Genomic DNA, 8,653 nt, shown 5'->3' with positions numbered 1-8,653 from the left:
CCGTGGATCTTGAACTCCACCGTGTCATGGTCGCTGCAGCCAAGGCTGTCCTTCAGTTTCACATCCCCCACCAGCCCCTCCCTGTTGGTGAGCACAAGGTCGAGCATGGCACCCCTCCTTGTCGGCTCCTCTATAGCCTGCAAGAGGAAGTTGTCGTCCATGCATTCCAGGAACCTCCTGGACTGCCTGTGCCCTGCCGTGTTGTCTCTCCAACAGATGTCAGGGTGGTTCAAGTCCCCCATGACGACCAGGGCCTGTGACCGTGAGGCTGCTCCTATCTGGCTATAGAGCGCCTCGTCTGCTCTGTCTTCCTGGCCAGGCGGCCTGTAACAGACCCCCACCGTAACATCCCCTGTCCATCCCCATCCTCTAATCTTGACCCATAAGCTCTCTGTCAGCTCCTCATCCATCCCCAGGCAGAGCTCCACACACTCCAGCTGGTTGCTGACGTAGAGAGCAACACCCCCTACTCGTCTCCCCTTCCTGTCCTTTCTAAAAAGCCTATACCCCTCCATGTTGATGCTCCAGTCATATGTGTCATCCCACCACGTCTCCGTGATGCCAATGAGGTCGTAGCCCTGCTTGTGTGCACGCATCTCCAGCTCTTCCTGTTTATTCCCCATGCTGAGTGCATTGGTATAAAGACACTTCAGCTGGGCCCCAAACAAAGCCGACTTGCTGGCTGGAGCGACAGGGGTGCTATTGCACCAGAGTTTAGGTTCATTTGCACTTATCTGTGATCCTTCCTCAGCTTCTGGACCCTCGGTGCTGGCACTGGCACCATGCTGACAGCAGTGGGCTGAACTGTGCTCCCCCTCCCCCAGCAACACTAGTTTAAAGCCCTCCAGATGAGCCTGGCAAGTCTTTGTCCAAACACATTCTTCCCCCTCTTGGTTAGGTGCACGCCATCCGCCCCTAGCAGCCCGGGCTTCTCAAAGCACGCCCCGTGATCTAGATACCCGAAGCCCTGGCTGTAGCACCACTCCCTGAGCCACGAGTTAACCTGCCAGATATGTCTGGCCCTTTCAGGTCCCTGCCCTTCCACTGGGAGGATTGATGAGAATACCAACTGCGCCCCAGAGCCTTTGACTGTTGAACCCAGAGCCCTGAAATCCCTTTTGATGTTTCTCAGACTGCTGCCAGCTGTGTCACTGGCCCCCACATGAAACACCAGTAGTGGATAATAGTCAGTGGGCCTTATGAGGCTAGGTAGTCTCTCGGTGACATCCCTGATACGAGCCCCTGGGAGACAGCATACCTCCCGAGAGACCGCATTGGGGCGGCAGATGGGTGCCTCCGTACCTCTCAGGAGGGAGTCACCCACTACTACCACTCGTCTCTTTTTCTTGGTAGTGCTAGTTATTACACGACCCGGGGGTGCTACCTTGCACTGCTCCCGTGCCTCCCCCAAGGTGCTGGTTCTTACTTCTTCGGTCTGCAGAGCAGCAAAGCGGTTCTGCAGGGGCACCTCGGGGTTCTGGGGAAGCTGCTGCTTCTTCCTCCTGCGCCTTGCCCTTGCAGCTTTCCATTCAGTGGCATCTTCTGCCTGCTTGCTAACGTCGTGTGTCAGTGTGGGGGGTGTTGCTTGGTTCACTGGGTGCTGCGGTTCCGGTGCAGACTGTGCCTGGAACCAAGTATCCAGCTCCCTCTCAGCCTCCCTGATGTCACACAGCCTCCTGACTGCCTCCTGCAGCTCAGCCACCTGCTGCAGGAGCTCCTCCACCTGGGCACACCTTCTGCAGTCAGGGCTGCCGCCTGCCCCTGCCCCGGGAGTAGGGTCCAGGCACTGTCTGCAGCCCGAGGTCTGCACTGCAGCCGCCCCCCATGGCTGCTCCGTCTGCACGGAGGCATCGACTGCCGCAGGGGGTGCCGGTGAAGACCTTCCAGCCGGAGGTGCAGCCTTTAATATCTATTGGTATTAGTAGATACAGCCAAAAGTTTTTTTTTTTTTCTGTTGCACCAATAGGCAAGAGAAGTGGCTAAAAATCTGTTAAAAGAAATAATATCATGGTTTGGAATCCCCAAAAGAATGTCATCAAATAGAGGTCCTCATTTTGTAGCTGAAATTATTCAAATATTAAGCAAAATTCTGGGAATTAAATTGAATTTACACACTCCTTGAAGGCCACAATCTAATACATAAGTTACAATTTTTTTTCAGAAAATATTTTTAAAATGGCCTCATGCTCTTCCTTAAGCACTTCTGAGAATCAAGATTCAATCCAGATCTAAGACTAAAATTAGTCCATATGTTAATGTATGGAAAATCTTATCAGACTCTAACCCTTGTTCAAAATGTGACTGTTACTGGGGATAATGAAATGGAATTGTATTGATATCCCTTGGAAGAACTCTGAATGCTTTAAAAGGATATGGAACTGCCACAGAGCCTCTTTCTTTAGATTCCCCAGTTCACCATTTTCAACCAGGAGATTATGTGTACCTGAAAATTTGGGAATCAGAATCTCTTCAATAAAAATGGAAAGAACCATATCAGGTGCTTCTAGCAATATATACAGCCCCTAAATTTGAAGATATTGATTCTTGGATTCATTATTTGAGAGTCAAGAAGCATCGCCTCCAAAAGAGAAACAATGGATTTCTAGAGAAACATGTCATTTAAAGTTAACAGTCTCTCATTTTTAATGAATTAGACAAAATCATATCAAAATAATGAAATCTATCAAAGGAATTTTAGTAGTAATGTTAATAATACTTTTTGTTTTACTGATTATGGAGATTAGTTACAAGTAAATGAGACTTATTGAAAAAAAAATAAATAAGTCTCAAAGGGGGGAAATGTTACATGATATAAACGTTGAAAATTAAATATCAATATGAGGTGATTCTTGCTAACTGTAGAACTGTAGTCACATAGGTTAAATTTTATATGAAATCTATTTGTCCTTAGAGGGAATGGGAATCTTAGAGATATTATAATACCTCGTTTGTTAGAAGTTAGTCTAGCATGTGTGGGGTAGTTAACAGGAGTGGTAGAACAATGATAGGTCCCAAACACCACCTGTAAAAATAGGCCCTGAGCCATCATTTTGGAGCCAGGAAAATCAAGGAGCAATGTGACCTGCTCTCAAGAGCATATATGCAGATTTTGAGGAGGAGTTTGACCAGGGAATTTGAGGAGGGGGCATTCTGACGACCACCAAAACCACCAAAAGACCCTCAATTGAAAAGACTGAGCATGCGCAAGTGGGTGGGGAATATTATAATGATTTCTTGGGAAGTTGATGTTTATGTATAATATTTCTCAGAAATTTAGTGAATATGTATAATTAATGTGTATTTAACCTGTGCTGTTGATCAAACAGGTGCGCACGCTAGGTAGAGCGATCCCCCGTGCGTCCAGCGCTGCAATAAAGAAGTGCCTGCTTCTTAACTTCTTATTGTGGTTAAGGAGTTTTATTCCGGATTTTAGTAACACTGCCACAGCACACAACACCCTGCCCTCACTCCCTGCCTTACAAACTGACAGGCCACGCCACGCACTGCCCTCACACCCTGCCACACAAACTGCCAGGCAACGCCACACCCTGTCATCACACCCTGCCGCACAAACTGCCACGCCACGCCACACCCTGTCATCACACCCTGCCACACAAAGTGCCACGCCACGCCATACCCTCCCTTCAGACCCTGCCGCACAAACTGCCAGGCCCTGCCACGCCACACCCTGCCCTCACACCCTGCTGCAGAAACTGCCACACCATGCCACACCCTGCCCTCACACCCTGCTGCAGAAACTGCCAGTGCACGCCACTCCACACCCTGCCGTCACAGCCTGCCGCACTAATTGACACATCTCGCCACACCCTGCTGCACAAACTGCCATGCCACACCACACCCTGCCCTCACACACTGCTGCACAAACTGCCACGCTATGCCACACCCTGCAATCAGAACCTGCCGCACAAACTGCCACACCACACCCTGCCGCACAAACTGCCACACCACCCACACCGTGCCCTCACACCCAGCCATACAAAATGAAAGTCAACGCCACGGCCTGCCCTCACACCCTGCCGCACAAACTGTCACGCCACGCCATACCCTGCCCTCACACCCTGCCTCACAAACTGCCACGCCACGCCGCACCCTGCCCTCACACCATCCCGCACAACCTGCCACGCCACGCCACACCCTGCCCTCACACATTGCCACACAAACTGCCAGGCCACGCCACGCCCTCACACCCTGCCGCACAAACTGCCATGCCTCGCCACACCCTGCCCTCACACCATGCCGCACAAACTGGCACACCACGCCACACCTTGCCGAACTAACTGCCACGCCACCCCACACCCTGCCCTCACAGCCTGCCGCACAAACTGCCACGCCACTCCACGTCCTGCCCTCACACCCTGCCGTAAAAACTGCCAGGCCACGCCACGCCCTGCCTGCACACCCTGCCGCACAAACTGCCAGGCCACACCATACCATGCGCTCATAGCCTGCATCACAATCTACCATGCCATGCCACACCCTGCCATCAGACCCTGCCACACAAAGTGCAATGCCACGCCACTACACGCCCTGCCCTCACACCCTGCCGCACAAACTGCCAGGCCACGCCATGCCATGCCCTCACATGCTGCATCACAAACTGCCACGCCACTCCACACTCTGTCCTCACACCCTGCCACACAAACTGCAATGCCACGCCACTACACGCCCTGCCCTCACACCCTGCCGCATAAACTGCCAGGCCACGCCACGCACTGCCCTCACAGCCTGCCGCACAAACTGCCAGACCACGCCACACCATGCCCTCACACCCTGCCGCACAAACAGCCAAGCCACAACACTCCGCACCATGCCCTCACACCCTGCCACACAAACTGCCACGCTGCGCCACACCCTGCCCTCACACCCTGCCGCACAAACTGCCAGGCCATGCCATACCAGGTGCTCATACCCTGCATCACAAACTACGATTCCATGCCACACCCTGCCATCAGACCCTGCCGCAGAAATTGCCACGCCACGCCAAAGCCTGCCCTCACACCCTGCCACACAAACTGCCACACCACGCCACACCCTGCCCTCACACCCTGCCGCACAAACTGCCACGCCATGCCCTCACACCCTGCCGCAAAAACTGCCACGCCACGCCACAACCTGCTCTGACACCCTGCCACACTATCTGAGAGGGCACGCCACGCCCTGCCCTCACACCCTGCCGCATGAACTGCCAAGGCCACGCCACACCCTGCTCTCACACACTGCCACAAGAACTGCCACGCCACGCCACAACCTGCTCTGACACCCTGCCACACTATCTGCGAGGGCACGCCACGCCCTGCCCTCACACCCTGCCGCATGAACTGCCAAGGCCACGCCACACCCTGCTCTCACACCCTGCCACACAAACTGCCACGCCATGCGACACCTTGTCCTCACACCCTGCCGCACAAACTGCCACGCCACGCCACACCCTGCCCTCACATCCGGCCGCACAAACTGCCAGGCCACGCCACGCCCTGCCCTCACACCCTGCCGCACAAACTGCCATGCCACGCCATACCCTGTCCTCACACCATGCTGCACAAACTGCCACACCATGCCACGCCACACCCTGCCCTCACAGCCTGCCACACCACGCCACACCCTGCCCTCAAGCACAGCTGCACAAACTGCGGCACCAAACCCCACCCTGCTCTCACACCCTGCTGCACAAACAGTTACGCCTCGCCACAGCCTGCCTTCACACCCTGCCACGCCACGCCACACCATGCCCTCACACCCTGCCACACAAACTGCCATGCCACGCCACACACTGCCCTCACACCCTGCCACACTATCTGCCAGGGCACGCCACACCCTGCCCTCACACCCTGCCGCACAAACTGCCAGGCCACGTGTTGCAATAAGGACACGGACCCCGTGGATGGTGAATCGGAGACCTTTATTGTCCGTCCGCCTAAGTCTTTTATATCTTTTCTCACTTACACGCGGAATGCACGCGCTTAATCATCTAATTCAATTGGTAGCAATATACTGTTCACGTGCCTTAAACTTCATTTGGATTGGTTATAGATTTTTAGTTGTCTTTACTATTTTTGCCTTTGGTATTTACTTATCTTGTTCTAATTGCTGTTTTTTGTTATTGAGCAAGTGGTGTTCAAGGACATAGCCCAAATTCTTCAATATCAGACAGCTGTGCTGCACTCTCTGTTCCCACAGCCACGCCACGCCCTCACACCCTGCTGCACAAACTGGCATGCCTCGCCACACCCTGCCACACAAACTGCCACACCACGCCATACCCTGCCCCCGCACCCTGCCGCACAAACTGCCAGGCCACGCCATGCCCTCACATCCTGCCGCACAAACTGGCACGTCTCGCCACACCCTGCCCTCACACCATGCCGCACAAACTGGCACACCACGCCACACCTTGCCGAACTAACTGCCACACCACCCCACACCCTGCCCTCACAGCCTGCCGCACAAACTGCCATGCCACGCCGCACTCTGCCCTCACACCCTGCCGCACAAACTGCCACGACACACCCTGCCCTCACACCCTGCTGAACAAATTGCCACGCCACGCGACGCCCTACCCTCACACCCTGCTGCACATGCTGCCATGCTACGCCACACTCCGCTCTCACACCCTGCCACACAAACTGACAGGCCACACCACACCCTGCCCTCACACCCTGCCGCAAAATCTGCCAGGCCACGCCATGCCATGCCCTCACATGCTGCATCACAAACTGCCACGCCACTCCACACTCTGTCCTCACACCCTGCCGCACAAACTGCCAGGCCACGCCACGCCACACGCTGCCCTCACAGCCTGCCGCACAAACTGGCACACCACGCCACACCCTGCCCTCACACCCTGCCACAAAAAATGCCAAGCCACGACACTCCGCACCATGCCCTCACACCCTGCCACACAAACTGCCACGCCGCGCCACACACTGTCCTCACACCCTGCCGCACAAACTGCCACGCTACGCCACTCCACACTCTGCCCTCACACCCTGCCACACAAACTGCCAGGCCATGCCATACCAGGTGCTCATACCCTGCATCACAAACTACGATCCCATGCCACACCCTGCCATCAGACCCTGCCGCAAAAATTGCCACGCCACGCCAAAGCCTGCCCTCACACCCTGCCACACAAACAGCCAGGCCATGCCACTCCATGCCCTCACACACTGCCACACAAACTGCCACACCACGCCATACCCTGCCCTCACACCCTGCTGCACCAACTGCCAGGCCACGCCACGCCCTCACACCCTGCCGCAAAAACTGCCACGCCACGCCACAGCCTGTCCTCACACCCTGCCGCACAAACTGGCACACCACGCCACACCCTGCTCTCACACCCTGCCGCACAAACTGCCACACCACGCCACACACTGCCCTCACACCCTGCCACACAAACTGGCACTCCTCGCGACAGCCCTGCCCTCACACCCTGCCACACAAACTGCCATGCCACGCCACAACCTGCTCTGACACCCTGCCACACTATCTGAGAGGGCACGCCACGCCCTGCCCTCACAGCCTGCCGCATGAACTGCCAGGCCACGCCACACCCTGCCATCACACCCTGCCACACAAACTGCCACGCCACGCCACAACCTGCCCTCACACCCTGCCGCACAAACTGCCACGCCACGTCACACACTGCCCTCACACCCTGCCATACAAACTGCCAGGCCACGCCATGACCTGCTCTCACACCCTGCCACAGTGTGTGCCAAGCCACGCCACACCCTGCCATCACACCCTGCCACACAATCTGCCACATCACACCACACCCTGCCCTCATACCGTGCCACACAGACTGCCATGCCACGCCACTCAACGCCCTGCCCTCACACCTTGCTGCACTAAACTGCCAGGCCACGCCACACCCTGCCCACACACCCTACCGCACTAACTGCCACGCCACGCCACACCCTTCCGTACAAACTGCCACACCCTGCCGCACAAACTGCCACACCACGCCACACCGTGCCGCACACCCTGCCACACAAACTGCACGCCACGCCACACCCTGCCATCACAATCCCCAATAGGGAATGGCTGCCATGCCCTCGTTAGGCAGTTCATCAACTACAATGCAAAGACTCTTCATTTTACCATGTGTTATTGGTTCAGACTATACAGGGGAAATAAAAATTATGCTATGGACACCACAGCCACCATGTTTTATACTGTCTGGAGTTAAATTGGTGCAATTGATACCTTTTAAGGACAGATTAAAGACTGAAACCCCTGCTTCTAGGGGAGAGCGTGGGAACCAGGGGTTTGGATCAACAGGTAGCCCCGAGATATACTGGACTCAGCAGATAGTGAGTAGCCGCCCTATGCTGCGATGCACTGTTACAAAAGGAAGTGATCCAATTGTAATTGATGGATGAATTGACACTGGAGGTGATATAAAAATAGTGGCTAAATGGGACTGGCCATCCGCTTGGGGGGCTGGTATGGCAGTAACTATGGTAACGGGAGTGGGAGGAGGAGTTACTGCAGGGAGACAGAGTGAGGCATTAGTACACATTAGTGGCCCAGATAATTGTGTGGGCACTGTGTGGCCTTTGATATTACCCATTCCTGTTACTTTATGGGGTAGATATCTCCTTGCTCAGTGGGGAATGTTGTTAGAAAA

The sequence above is a fragment of the Chlamydotis macqueenii genome, chromosome W, assembly GCF_036417535.1.
Source record: "Chlamydotis macqueenii isolate bChlMac1 chromosome W, bChlMac1.mat, whole genome shotgun sequence".
Classification (NCBI taxonomy): domain Eukaryota; kingdom Metazoa; phylum Chordata; class Aves; order Otidiformes; family Otididae; genus Chlamydotis; species Chlamydotis macqueenii.
This window is presented reverse-complemented; position numbering follows the sequence as displayed.